The sequence below is a fragment of the Saimiri boliviensis genome, chromosome 9 (genome assembly GCF_048565385.1).
Source record: "Saimiri boliviensis isolate mSaiBol1 chromosome 9, mSaiBol1.pri, whole genome shotgun sequence".
NCBI classification, from domain to species: domain Eukaryota; kingdom Metazoa; phylum Chordata; class Mammalia; order Primates; family Cebidae; genus Saimiri; species Saimiri boliviensis.
In genome coordinates, this window is record NC_133457.1 from 50527588 (window position 1) to 50544569 (window position 16982).

Genomic DNA, 16982 nt, shown 5'->3' on the forward strand with positions numbered 1-16982 from the left:
AGCTGGAAACATTCTATGGCCAACACAGCATCTGCTACTGATTCTTGAACATCCCTCGTTTGAGACTCATTACTTTGGATAGCATGTTATTTCTCCAAAGTTCTATTTCAGGATACATACATCTCCTAGTTTGCACCTTGCCCTGAGCAGGCTGGGCAGAGCTATTCCAACAGATCTGCAGTGCCAGCTGCTCTTGGCCCAAGCCAGCCCTCTCCATCAGCCCTGTGCTGTAGAGGGGGCCACTGACCCCATGTCTACTCAAACTCAGTGTGGTTTCTCAACCACAGCCACATGCTAGGTGCCACAAGCTCTGGGGCCAGGAGGCCTGAGTTCAAGTCCTGCCATTTCACTTATTAGCTGGGTGACTATGGGCCTGTCATTTGGTCTCTCTGTCTTCATTTTCCTCTACCATAATATGGAGAAGAGACAAAACTATCATCTCCACTGGATCACTGTGAAAATGAAGCAATTCGGCCAAGCGCAGTGACTCACACCTGTAATCCCAGCACTTTGGGAGGCTGAGGTGGGCAGATCACAAGGTCAAGAGATCGAGACCATCCTGGCCAACATGGTGAAACCCCGTCTCTACTAAAAACACAAAAAAATTAGCTGGGCATGGTGGCGCACGCCTGTAATCCCAGCTACTCAGGAGGCTGAGGCAGGAGAAATGCTTGAACCCGGGAGGCGGAGGTTGCAGATCGCGCCACTGCACTCCAGCCTGGTGCCTGGTGATGGAGTGAGACTCTGTCTCAAAAAAAAAAAAAAAAAAAAAAAAAGAAAGAAAGAAAGAAAGCAAGAAAAGAAATTAAGCAATTTAATACACGCAAAGTACTTGGAATGGGCGCTGGTATGTGGTAAGGGTTCAGTCCCTGTTAGCCTTGGTCCTTCTGCTGAGTTACTCTCTCCACAGTCTCAGGGGTCCTGATAAGCAAATGCTAAGTAGAGATAGGTCTATACTTCCACAACCTTCTGGCGCCATCAGAACATTAGGTTCATTACTCTGAGCAGAACTGTATTTTGCTGCTGGGTACACAGATGGAATAGCACACCTGGAAGGACAGAGTAGTTAATGCGGGCAGATTTGTGCTGGATCTTTCATGGGGTCCTAAGTTCATGGGGCCCTGCAGGTGAAAGGCTATCCCTCATCCTTCTGTCCCACCATTAGGCAAGCATTCCCTTTGAAAAGCAGGTTTATCCCCACAGGGGTAGTGCATGGTGTTAGCACACATTGGTATGATTTGAATGATCAGATCTTTTCATTGTTCCTGAACATCCTAAATGGGATTAGGGGGATGGATAGAAAGGCTGCAATCCAGCCATGTGGCCCGGGGCCAGCCTTGGCTCAAGCCCTTTGATCAAGCCACCATGCCATGGGCCCCCTGGCAAGCTGTGCTCGCAAATAATCATGCCATGTTTCTGGAGAAAGAGAGCCAGGAAAGTGCCTGGCTGGAGCCACATGTTGGCAGGGAAAACAGAGGAGGCAGAGTCCTCTCACATGCGTGGCCTTTTTGGTGAAGTCAGTGGGAGGCACTGGAGAGGAAGGGGAGCTGCCTGAGGAGGTGCAGGCCTCCTCTCCTGGGGCAGATAGGGACCAAGTAGAGGGACCAATGAAGTGGGCCCTTTGTCCCCACCTTCCCAGAGCTTTCCCAAGAGCCCCTGCCCACTACTATCACTCCCCGCAGGCTTACCTTTGCTCACCACAGGCTCAAATGACCTGTCTTCTGTCCCTCAAGAAACAGAATGAAGTTGTGTCTGAAACTTACTGGGGACTGAGTCATTCAATAGGGTTTCCTGCACAGGTAAGGGGTTAATATTCTGTGCAGGTAAGGGCTTAGTATTTATTAATGATGTTTGATCCTGGGTTTCGCGAAGTGTATTCTAGGAAGTATTAGTCCCTAAGATTCCGTGAAAAGGTTTATGATCGAATAAACTTTAGAAATTTGGAGAACTATATCTCCTTCCTAGAAATGCACAATGAGAATTAGCATTTTTAAAGCTCTGAAAAGTCCTGTAGCAAAGATGCCCAGCCTGAAACCATGGAATTCCCTTCACCCAGCAGAGTTTCAAATCCACAAGGTGCTTTGGAGGCAATTGAACTCATTCCCCATATGTGCATACCACTTTTTCAATTATGGATAGCAACAATGTAATTTAAATCTCTCATTTTCCAAATGTGTTATTCTCAGTGTGTTTTTTTCCACAAATGAAAAGTAACTGAATGAATTAGCTTACATATAGTATAAAAGAGTCTTAGCGGCTATATTCTTTTTAGTGAGAATTCTTTTTTAAAGAAGATGCATCTGAATTCAGAGTAGTAAAATTTTAGGTCCCATTGAAAAGCCTGGGCATCTATTTTGGGCCCGGGCCTTCTTTTCATTTCAGCACTCACTGTGGGTAGGCTAAGTCAAGTTGCCTCTCTCATATTTCTGTTCCCTCAGTCTGTTTCAGAACCAAACCATGGCAGGATTGCTTCACTTCAGCACCAACAAGCCTAGTCAGGAATAGAGTAGAAGAGATTAACCCTTGAGACCCATCTGGGGCTTATACTGAGGACAGGGAAGGCCAGTGGGAAGCATTCTTGGAACCTCAGAGCCCCACCTTTAGGGAGCATCATGAGAGACACTGGGCTTAGCTGTTAACCAGTGGGGTCTGTTCTTCAAAGTTAAAGAAAACCTGTCCTTGAAAGTTGAAAAAAAAAAAAAAATCCAGGCTCACAAATGGGCAGCATTGCAGGGTGACTCAAGCTTGGACTTTGGCATCAGCCCTTGATTCAAACACAGACCTCGTCACTCTCCAGTTCTGTGACTATGCAGCAGTTACTTCCCCTCTCTGAGCCTCCACTTTCTCATCTGTAAAGTGAGGATTATAGAACCTGCTTCATAGTGAATAGTAAGGATTGAATAAGACCCTGTGGTACATACAGTGCCTAAAACAACAATCAGTTGTCTCCCTATACACAGATTCTCCTCCCCAGTCCCATATATTTATCCATATTCATACATACATGATGAGGTGATGATTTCCTTCATGAAAACTCTTTGCTTTCTAAGAGTTTTAATACTGAGATCACTTACTGGAGTCATTTCCAAATGTGAAGATCAAAGAGAAGAACGTATTAAAAACACAGATTCCTGCCCCCTCCCCTGCTCCTCTCATCTGGTTCTGAGGTCAGGGACAGGGCCCTGAACTCTGGACTGTTTCAAGCTCCCAGGTGCATTCACTGCAGGTGCTTAGCAAGTACACTGGTAAACCCTGACTTGTTCATCCAAAGCACGATCATTTTAAGTGTATTCACACACGTATGTACATCCACATTCTCAAGCAAAAGCCCAAGTCCACCTCCACAGGTGAGTAAAGTCAGTGGTCAAAGGTCATGTGAACCACTCACCCATCTTTCTGCCGATCAGTATTAGGGCCCCCGACTGTGTCCAGCAAGTTCTATAAGAGAAGCAATGTCACCCTATCTAGCGAAACTTCATCATGGGGGAGATGTTGAGGCCCTGAATAATGAGGGTGGGCGATGGGAACAGCGTATAGTGGAGAAGGAACCAGCAGAAGCAAAGGCACAAGGCAGAAAAAGGCAAGGAGGGCTGGGGAGAGGTGGGGTGGGAGTTCTTGCCTGTGGTGGAAGGAAGGAGGACCAGAATCTGGTGCGGGGGAGCGGGGAGGAGACTGTTCTTTCAGGCTCAGGTATGTCATGAACATTTGTTTGGCCTTAGTCAGTGCACCATGGGAGCCAGAGCCTCTGAGGACAAGGATGTATCTGGGATTCTGCGACTCAGAAAATGATACCCCAAAGTATGGGATTTGGGTGTGCTGAGTACTTTGAACAAAAAGACGTTGGAAAGACCTCAGAAGCAGCCTCGGAACCATGGACTCTGACTTTCTGCTTCCTATCTCTAACCCTTCGTTCTCCCTCAAAGCAGGTCGAAGAAACATAATTCCACTTCCCCTAAATGGGTCAGAAAAACGGAAACCCGTCTCCTCCAGAGAAAGCAAAGAACCCTTGGAAATATTACTCTGATCTCCTCCTGCCTTTCTATCTAGAAACTGGCCATAAAGAAATTCTCTGACCTCCCCTTGTCTGATAGTAGATCATAAGGCCCTCATTCCAGAGGGGTCTACATCATACCTAGAAGGAAGAAATGCCACAACAGAGAGGCCAAGGAGAATCTGAACAGACAGGCCTTGCTGGGTTTTCCCATTCAGCCTGTTACTACTGGATTATACCCTTTTTGTCCAGTACAAAAAGTACACAGCTGTCCACTCTTCATCAAACCTAAGCATGAAAAACAGTTTTCCCTGGGTCTTGGGGTCTTCATTTTTGAAGTCTCCCATATCACATAAAAGTTCGATCAAATAAATGTGTTATGCTTTTCTCCTATTATCTTTTGTTCTAGAGTGTGACAAAGAGGAACGACGTCACCCCTTTTCATCCCTCGGAGGACATGAACCAGGAATACACTCCGGCCATTGTCGAAAGGACAAATGAAGGTGAGGAGAGGGACTCAGGTTCAAGTATTTCAAGGGAGAAGCAGGGAGGGACCCACATTAGGGATAGGGAGTGGTCACGGGAAGGAAGGAAAGAACAAGAGAGGTGCTTGAGGGAGCTGCTGCTCTAGGCAGTGGGTGCACAGAGCTGACACAGGAGGCGAGGGCCTAAGGATGGTTGCGGGTTTGGGGAAGGGAGAGGTCAAATACACACAACACAGCTCAGCAGTGGCAGAGGGAAAGGGGGATGCCAGAGGGAAGATCACATATTGGTTTAAGCCTGTGGCACATGAGGTGACAGAGCAATGACTGCAAAGGCCGGCATGCTCTGTCTTCCTCCCCGACTGCCACCCTCCAATGGCTGTTACTACCTTTAGGAGGCCCGCAGCTGCTGCTGGCTAAGAAGGGAGGGAGGCCTGGGCTGGGACCAGAGCTGATGAAGCAGTCATTGCCAGCTTGGAGGCTGGGAGATGATGATGACACACGGGATAAGGGGAGCAAGAGAAGGGAAGGGAGGGGAGAAGGAGGGAGAGGAGAAAGGAGGAAGGAGAAGAAAGAACGGTGCGGGGAGAGGAAGGGAAAGAAAGGGGAGAGGTGAAGAGGGCGGGATAAGGGGTGGAGGAGAAGAGAAGGTGGGAAAGGAGGGGAAAGGCAGGAGGAAAGGGAAATGAAAAGGAAGGTAGAGGAACAACAGAAGGAAGAGGAGGGGAGAAGAGAGAGAGAGAGGAGAAAAGAGCAGCGGAGGGGAAGACTGGGAAGGGGAAAGCAGGGGCGAGGAGAAGGCAAAGGGAGAAGAAAGAAGAGGAGAGGGAAGAGGAGGGAGAAAGACTAGAACAAGTCCTTTGGATGGGCGAGAGAAAGGAGAAGCTTGGAAAGAACACCTGCTCCTCACCGGCAAAGATCGAAAACAGGTGCAGGCGGGAACTGTGTCCTGAATAGCCAGGGTTCACACGCCGCAGCCAGGCCCAGATTATAGTCTATCATTGCTCTTTCACTGAGAGAAAGCACCTGAGACAGACTCCAGGGCCTTTCTCTAGTCTCTGTTGTTTTCTTCTCCGAAGCACAGAAAGATTCATTTTAGAACAACAGGCAATTGAGGCAGAGCTAATGCGCACGCAGGAGGCTTATCCTGGGCCCTCCGCTGGTCTTCAAGGCAAGGAACAGATCCAGGTTGTAGGCTTAATCCTGTGTTAAGCGCCTCCTCTGTCCTTATTCAAGCGCTTTCCAGGACTAGGATGAAGATGCCCTTCAGATCAGGTGAAATACTCAGCCAAAGTTCCATATTTGGTAAGTAGCAGAGGCAGAATTTGAACCCAGGGGGTCTGTCTCCAGAGCCCTAAGGCCCTCCACACAAAAGGCAGCCCCTGACAGGGTTGTCATGCTAATAAAAAGACTATTTTAGTAGCGTGATTACTTTTAACTCCTATTGTTTCAAAGCTCAATGGAAATGTTTTCTTTTAGTAAGTTTCATTGTTTTAAGCTTAAAAAACAGTGTTTTCCAACTTAAAACTTCTCAAGAGCCCAGGTCCTTGGCCTCCCCGCAGACCCCATGGCCTGGCAAGCTGGGGGTGTGGCCTGTGGCCTGGGCAAGCCGCGGGCATGGGCTGCCTGCGGCTGGGTGTGAGTGTGAGCGCTGGGGACTCAAAGCCTTCTCTTTACAGTGCCCCTCACACGTGGAATTGTTTAATGATCTATAACTATTGTTAATTGTTGTTCCCGTCCTCCCGGATTAGAAACTCTGCAGGGGCTGAGGCCGTGCTTCTGTGTCCCGTTCTCCATTGCTGGTGTCTCTGTCCTTTGCCCGTCGGCATCACTCACAGCCAGCCAATCTTTATCAAGCACATATCAAGGCCAGTGCCTGTGATGGAAGCCAGACATTTCTTTCATCCACCTACTCCTTCAGTGATCTTCTAGTGTGAACCAGGCCCAGTGGCCAGGCACTGAGGAAATCGCTGGTAAGTAAAAGAGGCAAGTTCTCTCTCTTCACAGATTTTGTTTTTTAACTTCACAGTCTTGCAGGTGTCATTGTCGTGATTTTATAAACAAGAAGAGTGAGGTTCAAACGTAGTGAGCAGGCTGTTCAAAAGCACACCCTTAAGAAGTGACAGGGCCGGGACTCATCTCTTCCCTGCTCAACCCTGCCTCTCCTCCTTGCTGGGTGGAGTGGCAAGCGGAGGGAGAACCTGCAAATTAACTGGAGAAATGGGAAGACCCGAAGTCAATGCTTGATGTGTTTCTCATTCAAATGAAAGAGTTCCCTGTGATCCACCGGCCACAGAGGAAGGAGATTCTCTTTGTAACATGCTCTACACAGTACCTGGCATGTTACAGTCACCCAATAAGTGGTGGCTAAAACAATAGTCTATCATTACTGTCTTGTTTTAAACCAAAACGGGGCCATATCGCCCTAGTGCAGTGGTTCTCACCCAGGGACAATTTTGCCCCCCAGAGGACATTCAGCAATGTCTGGAGACATTTTCAGTTGTCAAAACTGGGGGTGGGGCGCTACTGGCATCTAGTAGGTAAAGGCCAGGGATGCTGCTAAACATCCAACAACACGCAGGACAGCCCCAAACATCCCCAGTGCAGACAATGAGAAGCTGGTGTTGTGGAGACTTTTCCTGGCTTGTTGATTATTCTTTGATAACATTATTTTCAGTGAACACAGAGTGATTGACCACATGGGGCTGATGACTTCCTGGAATAAATTAGATTAAAAAGACCTTTTTTTAATTTTTTTTGCCTTATAATCCAAGTATAGGATTAATCTTACCCCGACGTAAGAGACTTCTTAAGAGACAGTAAAGACAACTTAAGAGACAGTTGAGTTGTCTGCAAGACTTCCTCCTCGAAAGGCTCTGGGTGTTGCCATTGTTTGGCTCATTCCACTTTTCCTGGGTCTTGCTGACTCTCAGGGAGCCTGGAAGAGCTGGACAAAACCTGCTTCTTTGCAGAAAGAGTCAGGGTTCCAAGGATTTTGGTACAGTTTTGTAAAGGTCACCCTCTCAAAGTTCTTTCTCTCCCATATCACAGGCCCAGAGGCCCTTTCTTAGGCCCGTTGTGACCTTTGGGGAATGTTAGTGCACTTCTAGCTCTTGGAAACCCCAGAAGCCAGTGCCATGTGACGTGAGCCCAGCCGGATTAGAACGATTTCAAATCTTTTTAGGATTAAAGAACAATGGCCTTGTCAGAAATGTCAGGATAATTAGAAAAAAATAGTGCTGCTTTCCCTAATCAGGACCCAGGAAGCAGTTCCATTTTCTCTAAACGTGAGGCAATGGAAGACCTACGGGGTCAAACTCTAACCCCTGATACTCCACCTTGGCCAGAAGTGGGAGTCCTCAGTTTATCATCTGCCAATTACACCTCAAAAAAGCATTTATTTTTATTTTTTAAAGTCAAGATTATGAGGGGAACCTGGTTATCTCTGGCTAGAGGGATAAGGAGTGCAGTAAAAGTCACAGAGCTAAAGCTGTGAAAGTGTCAGTGGTCATCTGACACTACTCCCTCCCCTCTGTGAGCAGCCAGAGAAGGGGCCTGCTAAGATCGCTCAGTGATGGCGGAAGCTGGGATTCAAATTCAGATTTTCCTGTCTTGTGTTCCAGACCTCTTTCCAAGGACAATGAGGTCTAAGGAGAACAGCCATCTCACCGAAAGCCGTGCTGCCCTCTCTCAGGCTCTCATGCTTTCCAAATCGGGAGACATTACAAAGCATAGCACTCGGTTAAGGGTAACTGAAAGGACCACTTTACATTTATGAAGCGTCTGTCCGTTTTTACAGCACTTTTGTATTTGTTATCTTATGTAATCTTTATAGGAACCAGGATGGAAAAGTTGTATCAAAATCTCAATGGCTGATGAGGAAACTGAGGCACAAAAAGGTTAATTTGATGTTTCCTGGTCCAGGTAGCTAACAGAGGAGCCTGCACTTTGACGCCGTTTGCCCAACCCTAGTCCCCAGACCATCCCCCGCTCCTTTGGGTGTCATATCTGTTGCCCGAATTCCGAGCTCCCTTTTCAGAAAGACCCCCCTGGTGGCCATGTGGAGGCTGAATCGTGCCCAAGTTGGCCTGTCTCAGAACTCAGGGCCCAGGATCTGCGTGCAGGGCTTGAGGGACTAAGGATCCTCTCTAGGAGTCTCAGCTTTGACAATGAGTCATCTTTTGAAAGTACATATATGGTAATAAAGGTATCCATTTTTGAGTACTTACTATGTGTTAGGCACAGAACTGGACTTCTCCCATGCATTTGCTCATCTAGTCCTCACAATAACTCAGTGGGGTAGGTAACATTTTTATCCCCGTTTTGCAGACAAAGCTCTCTGATGCTCAGACACTCAAGGAACATGTCCACATTTCCCAGCTTGGAGCAGCAGAGCCTGCAGTAAACCCAAATCTGAAAGCCCCCCTTGCGTTAAACAAGCGCTGGTTAATGTCCTCCAACAGGACTGTTATGAGCACCACATTTCTTAGTGCAGGAGAGAAGAGCATTGGCTGATGGGGCTTTCTCAGGAATTCCGTGTCAGATAAGCTTGTGTTTGTTAAGCATTCACTGGCGGCAGAGCCCTCTCCAGGCTCTGGGATCTGAGCTGCCACCCAAGGCAGAAGCAGAGGCCCAGTGCCCTTTGAAATCCTAATTCGCCTCAGCTGCTTCTTTCTAAGCTCCAGGATGTGAAAATGATACATGTGGGAATAGTGGGCCCCACTGTATTCAGGCTTGTGTTCTCTTTATGGGTGGGCAGTGGGTGGGCATGATGCCAGGAGGGAACAATGCCAAAGAAAACAGGTTCTTGTATGCCCTGGAGATGGGCTCTGGGTGGGTGAGCAGGTCAGACCCTGAGAACAGGCACTTGAAAACAAAGAGAAGGAAGAAGGGCTTTTAGGTTCTACCTCTGTCATGGTTTTCTGGATGCCAGGAGGAATTATTGGTGGGCATCCAGCTGGACCTCAATCAGCGCTGCTAACTCTCTGGAACCTGCCATTTCGCCCCTATTCACTTGTCTTTCATTTTTTGCCATACATCACCCTGCTTTGAAAAGAGACCTCCTGCTGACTGTACAATAACATCCCTGCTCAGGCAGTCTCTCAGCCCTGCCCTGCCTCTCCCCGGCAATATTTCCTCTGGTGCAGTGGCCAAGGCAGGCCATCCTCAATCTGGCTGAGCCCCCAGCTCCCAACTACAACTCTTTCCCTCCCTGCTTTCAACTCCACTAAATAAGAAAGCCGGCTCAGGCATGGTATGAGAGATACTATTGTGCCCTGCCTCTCAAAAGCCATGGGCACCACTCTAAGAATCAGTTGGCATGGCGACTGAGCCAGGAGGATGCTTTCAAAATGAGCAATTTAACGTAAAATGATCCTTGCATTTTTAACTGAATGTCACATTCCCATAATTGTAGAGACAACTAATTGGGTAATTGTTCAAAATGTCTTATTTCTGTTCTCATTCCACTGAATGTGTATGCACGCAAGCACACACACACACACACACACACACAGTCACACTCACAATAGGCCGAATTACTAATGCCATGGTTACCAATGACCAAAATCCTGAAGAGTTTGGCCTCAATGCTGGACAATTGGTGGCTGTTAATTCATCAGCGTCATCACTACCTCATTATTCTACCCAAGACACAGGTCCTGGAAGCTTCCACATTTCCCTCCTCTCATACGGAGGATGTTTGTGACATTCAAGACGTCAAACCTGTACTCACAAACACCCACTCCAACAGAGGGGAAATATGCCTGGTCAGGGAACTCTGACTTAGGAAGGTTATGGCATGACTCTGCCTATGTTTTTGAATTCTGAAGCTCCAGCCTAAGCATGTGTCTAGGGTTTCTTGTATATCCATCTTTTTCAACATTAACCCCATGAAAAGCACACATGTTGTCAGCTGAGACAAAACTGCCTATTTGTTCTGATTTAATCCTGGATTCCATGGCATGCATGCTTGGTGCCTGAACTAGAATCCAGCTCTTTTAATTCACTGCTTTGGTATACTAGTTGCCACAAAATATTTTCTTGTAAACATTGTTTCCAAAGCTTTAGTCTGGTGAGCAATTCCTTTTTGCTGGGGTTCTTATGTTAAAGGGACTTTAGAGAGAAGGTATCTTCCATACCACTGGACAGACTGTCCTTCCAAAAGAGCATGGAGGATTGGTTAACTCATCTTAGCTTTTAAAATCTAAATTTCTGCTCTGAATAAGCTGGAAGTAACCAAATGTGCTCAACTTGTATTTCAGCCTGGGCTGTTTAATTGTGCTGAAATCCAGAGATGAAAAGCTGGTAGCTAAGAGTCCGTCACCTGGAGCAGGTAATGGAAACCCCCTTCATCTCAGATGACAGACAGCATTCTGACCTTTTACTGCTGATTGTGAGCCTTTTGAGTGCAAAGCACTCTTTTGTTCTGATTTTCTGGCAACTGTTTAATCATGCTCTATTCATAGAAATTACAGTAAAATTCTCTTATTTCTCATGTATCGAACAAGATAATGCACACGGAAATCAAGTTCTGGAAATGAATAATGAAATCCTAAGCCTCCCAGCAGCAGTGAAATCCTGAAGTGTGCTGAAGGCTAGGTGTGTAGGTACAGATTGGGAGGCATGGGAGACATTCATCGTGCCACAAACATTTTCAAGTACATTTGCCCTCAACCCAAGGCCCAATCATCAATAAAATGAACGTCCAATTTTAACAGCACAATGGAAAAACTTTGAGTAGGGAACTGGCATTTATTATCTTTAAAGTACATTGTTTTCTTTGATCCCTACAATGGCCCTATAATGTATGTTCCATAAACTCCATTTTATGGACAAGGGAACGGAGGCTAGCGATGAGAGACAATTCCCCGAGGCTGCCTAGTGAGTAAGCTGCTGGGTGCTGCCTCTTAGGACTCCATTCTGATTTTCAAAACATTTCAACTGCCACAACTCCAGTGTCCCATCAGCTGCCTGTCCAGCTGGTCCCAGGTCGCTTCAGGCCAAGCAGCTGTTCCTGAGACGACCTGAGGGCTCGTGGCTGAAGAACTGTCCTAAGGACAGTGTTCTTTGGCCACTCACTAAGAAGCAAACATCACCCTGTCTCCTGTCTTCTGGTCTTCCTCATTCCACAGTGCTTTGGGTACATCAAAAACCTCTTGGCTCAAAGAAGGCAGATACAGAGACAATCTTTCTTTCTTTATTCTTTCTTTTTTTAAAGAGGGCAAAGCATTTTTGTTGTTGTTTTAAATAAAAATGATACATATTTGATGTAGAAGGTAAAAAAACTTCATTGCAATATAGAGAAGTGCAGAGAATGACAAAAAAAATTAGAACACTGATAACATCTTAGCAGACACCCAGTTGGGCACTTTTCCAAAGAGAAGCACGTGGTCACAGGTGCGCAGAAGACCTCAGGAGGGTCTTCCCTTCCATGCTGTTCCATAACCTGATTATTCCCACTCAGAATCGAAAATGCAGATGTAATTCCTTCTTTTTTCAACACTGCGCGGTATTCCACTTTATAAATTTCCAACCAATCCCTGACTGTATACATTATTTTTGTTACCTATCACAAACAACAGTAGAACAAACATCCTTAAAAATATAGGGCTGGGCGCGGTGGCTCAAGCCTGTAATCCCAGCACTTTGGGAGGCCGAGGCAGGTGGATCATGAGGTCAAATGATCGAGACCATCCTGGTCAACATGGTGAAACCCCGCCTCTCCTAAAAATACAAAAAATCAGCATGGTGGCACATGCCTGTAATCCCAGCTACTCAGGAGGCTGAGGCAGGAGAATCGCCTGAACCCAGGAGGCGGAGGTTGCAGTGCCGAGATCACGCCATTGCACTCCAGCCTGGGTAACAAGAGCAAAACTCCGTCTCAAAAAAAAAAAAAAAATATATATATATATATATATGGTTGTGATGTTTGTTTCTTGTATATCTGTGATTATCTCCCTAACCATAAATTCCCAAAAGCAGTGAGTTAACAAAAAATCTAAGATCTTTTCTTTTCTTTTTCTTTCATTGTTATAAAAATCTGGACAAAACTCAGCTGCCTCAAAATGACCCGAGGAGATTTTTCTCCTATTCCTGGGATTTTCCTCTGGGGGAGTTCTTCATCTATTCCTTACCTTCTACATATTGCTTGCTTTCCTATTTGTGATATATACCTTTATATTTCGCTCATTAGAATGTAGGTGACTCTGTAAAACTTTCTTTATGGACTCCATCCTACTGTTCCTAAAGTCTGTTTGTCTTCTCCAAGTTCTAGAGGCTGGGGTAATTCAAGTCTATCAATTTTTTCGTAGCCTCAGGGTGCAGTAGGGAGGAGAAGGGCTCATTTATAAGTGACATGAAGCCTGAAGGACCTCGCCTCTCTCTCTACTGGGATTTTAATAAAGTCCACAAGCAGCTCCCCTGAGGCTTTATAATGGTGCTTCTATTCAGAAAAAGAACCACAGTACCAGTGAGCCCTATATCCACTGAGGCCTTTCTGGGATAGTTAGGGACTTTTATTTAAGACTTTTCATTATGTTTTGTTTTTTAATTTTCTACAGAGTGCCTGTTCATTATGCCTGTTCATTACGTACTGTTGCCAGATCTAGCTATCAGGACTCCAAGTCTAAGCCTGGCCATTATAGCCTTGGTGACCCTCACGTGCACCTCTGGATGGTCCCCAGGAACCAGAAAGTCTGAAGTAATCACAGGTAACCAGGTGGCCACAGAAAGAAGTGAAACAACTTGTTCCTGCCTCAACTGATTGCTCTCCCCCTGCAACCTGCAGCCTGCAACCATTGTTCCTGCTCAGCCTTGCAGAATTTCCGCCCTGAACATTGGGTTTCTCAGGACCTACCCCAGTAAGTATGTCATTTACCACGCCCTCCCCTCTGCTTGCAAACGATAACCCCTGCCCCATGATCATGCCTGTTTGTAATAGATGACCCCTACCCTGTGATCATGCATCCTGTGATGCCCTCCCTCTCCCTAAAATAGATTACCACCTTCAACTGACCACTTGCCCCAACCTATAAAACCAACTAGTAACCCACCACCCTCCCCTGACTCTATTTTCAGCCTCAGCCTGCCCATACCCAGGTGAATAAACAGCCATGTTGCTCATACAAAGCCTGGCTGGTGGTCTCTTTACATGAGTGACACACCCTAACATTAGCCATCATCATCATTATCATCATCATCTTCATCCCAGTTAAATTTGGATTTCAGAAAGAAAAAAAATAATGTTTTAGTATAGGTATGTCCCAAATATTACATAAGACATCCCCTAAATTCTTACTCATTGTTTATCTGAAATTCAAATTTGACTATGTATCCTGTATCTAAGCAGGCAGTCTTACCTCAGTTCCTTTCTCTCCAGAGTGGGGCATAGTTGTCTCAATTCTCAGAATTTCTTTCACTTACCTTCTTCGATCAGAATAGCTTGTTGGAAACTTTTACCAGTCATGTTAAGTCAAGCTGGACTTCATTTCATTGTTCAATCGCCACTTTTTAAACTTCATAGAATGAAGTTGTATCCCTTTTCTTAACTGGCTGCTGCTTGGGTGGGGGTGGGGGTGGGGCTGGAGGAAAGAAGCTGATTTAATCTTTTTTATTATTGTTTAAATTCTTTAATTAAGTACTCCTGAAGAGCAAATGTGCAGTCTAACTTCATTCTCTATCCAAAGCTCAGAAACTCCATTATTTATTGGAACTTTTTGAAAATGTAAAAGGAAGATCTAACCCATAACCCCTAACAAATCTCCTTGAAAACCTATTTTCTCTTCTTCCTAAATCTTGTCGTATACTCCACTCTCACTGAGGCCCCTTCACTAGCTAAAGGCCCTCAAAATTCTCTCTACTCCCAGCCGTCTCAACATCTCCCCTCATCTCTTCCCTTCCTTCTCTTAAATCTCTATTCTACAGCCTGACTTCCTTCTCTAGAGGCTAAGTTCTTCCTCTCTTTCTTCTCTCTTTTATACTGTCTTGTCCTTCTCTACTCAATTAGTTCCACAAAAACAACTTCAAACTCTGCTGATGTGGGGTGTGGCAGAGAGGAATCAAGGTAGGAATAGAATTGAAGCAGGTGGAAAATTGGTGGGTATTCTCATGGGTGGACTGAGGGAGGAAAATGTCTTTGAAATCTTTTATGCTAATAATTGATCATTGATATCCCATCTCACAGGTCAGTGGTGGGCTTCACAGTTAAAGGGTTCAAAGACACATAGCCAGTCAGGGACATAGCTTAAACCCAGATCTTTGGATTCCAAAGCCTGAGCACCTTCTATTTCATGATGCTGCTTTTCTCACATTTTAGACACACGTTGTAGTTGAGGTATTCATTTAACCTTCACTACCTGATGGCAGGTGTAGCGGTTGTGGTGATGGATTCCCCAACATCTAGTCCTCCCTCTATAGTATTAATTTGCCATGGTTGTCATAACAAAGTACCACAAAGTGGGTGGCTGAAACAATAGAACTGTATGGTCTTACAGTTTAGAAGATACAAGTCCAAGGTGAAGGCGTTGGCGGGACTGGTTTTTTCTGAGAGCTGCTCCATGCTGCTTTTCCAGGATTTGTCATGCCTTTGCTCCTGCTGCATCACCCCAAACTCTGCCTTCATGTTCCATGTTCTCCCTGAGTGTGTATCTGAATTTGCCCTCTGTATAAAAACACCAGTCATAGCAGATTAGGGGGCCACCCTACCTCATTGGGACCTCATCTTAACTCATAACAACTGCAATGAGTCTATTTCTGACAAAGCTCACATTCCGAGGCACTGGGGGTTAGGACTTGAAACATGAATTTTGTGGTGGAAAACAATTCAACTCATAGCAACCACAAGAGATCAATGAGGCCAATTATGTTCTTCCCTTCTTGCTAATCACTGGTTTAGAAGTGGGCATGTGATTTAGGAATAACCAATGAGACTTGTGTGGAAGACTTGCAGAATCTCGTAGGAAAGGCTTCCTGGGTCCTAAAGTGTCACACAAATAGGTTTCTTCTTGAAGCATTGTCAAGTCTGGGTGTGATATCCACATCTGCTGCAGCCATATGATTCCCATCCTCAGGATAAACCAACACGGAGATGCACCCGGAACAGAGAGAATCACGGAGTAGCCAAATGCCCCGATGATGTTTTCCAGATGCCCCCACCTGTGGAATTCTTATCATATTAACTCACATGTTTTCCTATTTCTTAAGCCACTTTGAGTCAGGATCTTCTGTTATCTGCAACCAAAAGCATTCAAAGTGATACCAGCTAAAAAGACACCACAAAGTAGGTAAAACAGAAATATTGTTCAAAATTCATTCAGCCGATCAGCCTTAAAAATGACGCAAATCATGATTGGCATTATTTTGAATGTAGTACATAAAGTGAGATCAATGAACATATTATGCTATCTATACCAATTTAAATTTTCTTAGCTCAATTTTGCGACAACAGAAAAAGCACAGTTGTTTTCTAACTTCAGTGTGCATCAGCATCACCTACGAGGCTTATTGAAACAGATTGCTGAGCCTCACCTACAGTTTCCAATTTAGGACATCCGAGATGAAGCCTGAGAATTTGCATTTCTAACAAGTTCCCCCATACTGCTGGTCAGCATACTACACTTTGAGAACTACTGGGATACTAAAATAAACCTCTGTGTAGTCAAAACAGCCTGGGATATGTGATCCTTGTCTGTGTGCAGGGTCTTAGAAACAATTGTAAAAATTATCATCATTATGGAATATCCACCACATGCAGACCACTGCACTGAATGTCTGGCATTCCTTCAGTCACCTCTTGCACCGACTCCTTGAAGTGGATGGGAAGTTTCCCCATCTCGTATAGATGGGGAAACTAAGGCACAAAAGCTAAGCTACTTGTGTAAGGGAAAGAACCATGATCCAGAGCCAGCCCTATGTGACTACATGGTCTTTTTACAAAATATTTGCACATCAGAGACAAAATACTGGTCTAGCTAGAACTTGGGGCTGATGCAGCAGGACAGCTGGGAAATTACTGTGTACTGCAGCTTAAAGAAAAAGGGCATCGCTGGCTGAAATCAATCACCCTCAGCCTGGGAGGTGAGTGGCTCTTTACTGGTTCTTTCCCCTGAAGCAGCTCAGCCACCTGCTGGAAGAATCTGCCTTGGAGGAGGAAGCCACAGGGCTGACAGCGGTGCTCTGCCATTTCCTTCCTCACGCAGTGGGTGCTGCTGGCGGGTGGAGGCCTGTGCTGACAGCCACACCCCATGCCTCCTGAACGTGCCTTGCCTCTTGCTGCCACACAAGTCAGTACTGGCATCTCATTTTCCACTGCAGAGACAAGGCATTGCCTCCCGGAGGCCAGGGGGAGGATAGGAGGAAATTGAGGGAAGCAGACCCTGTCAGTGTCTGGTGAGTCCCAGGATCTGAACCACTCCCTGAATGGGCAGTTTATTCCCATGTGAAATGTCTTAATCATTACAAGGAAAACAGACAAGGAAGTCAAGTCCATGCTGGACTCCTTACTCAGCAAA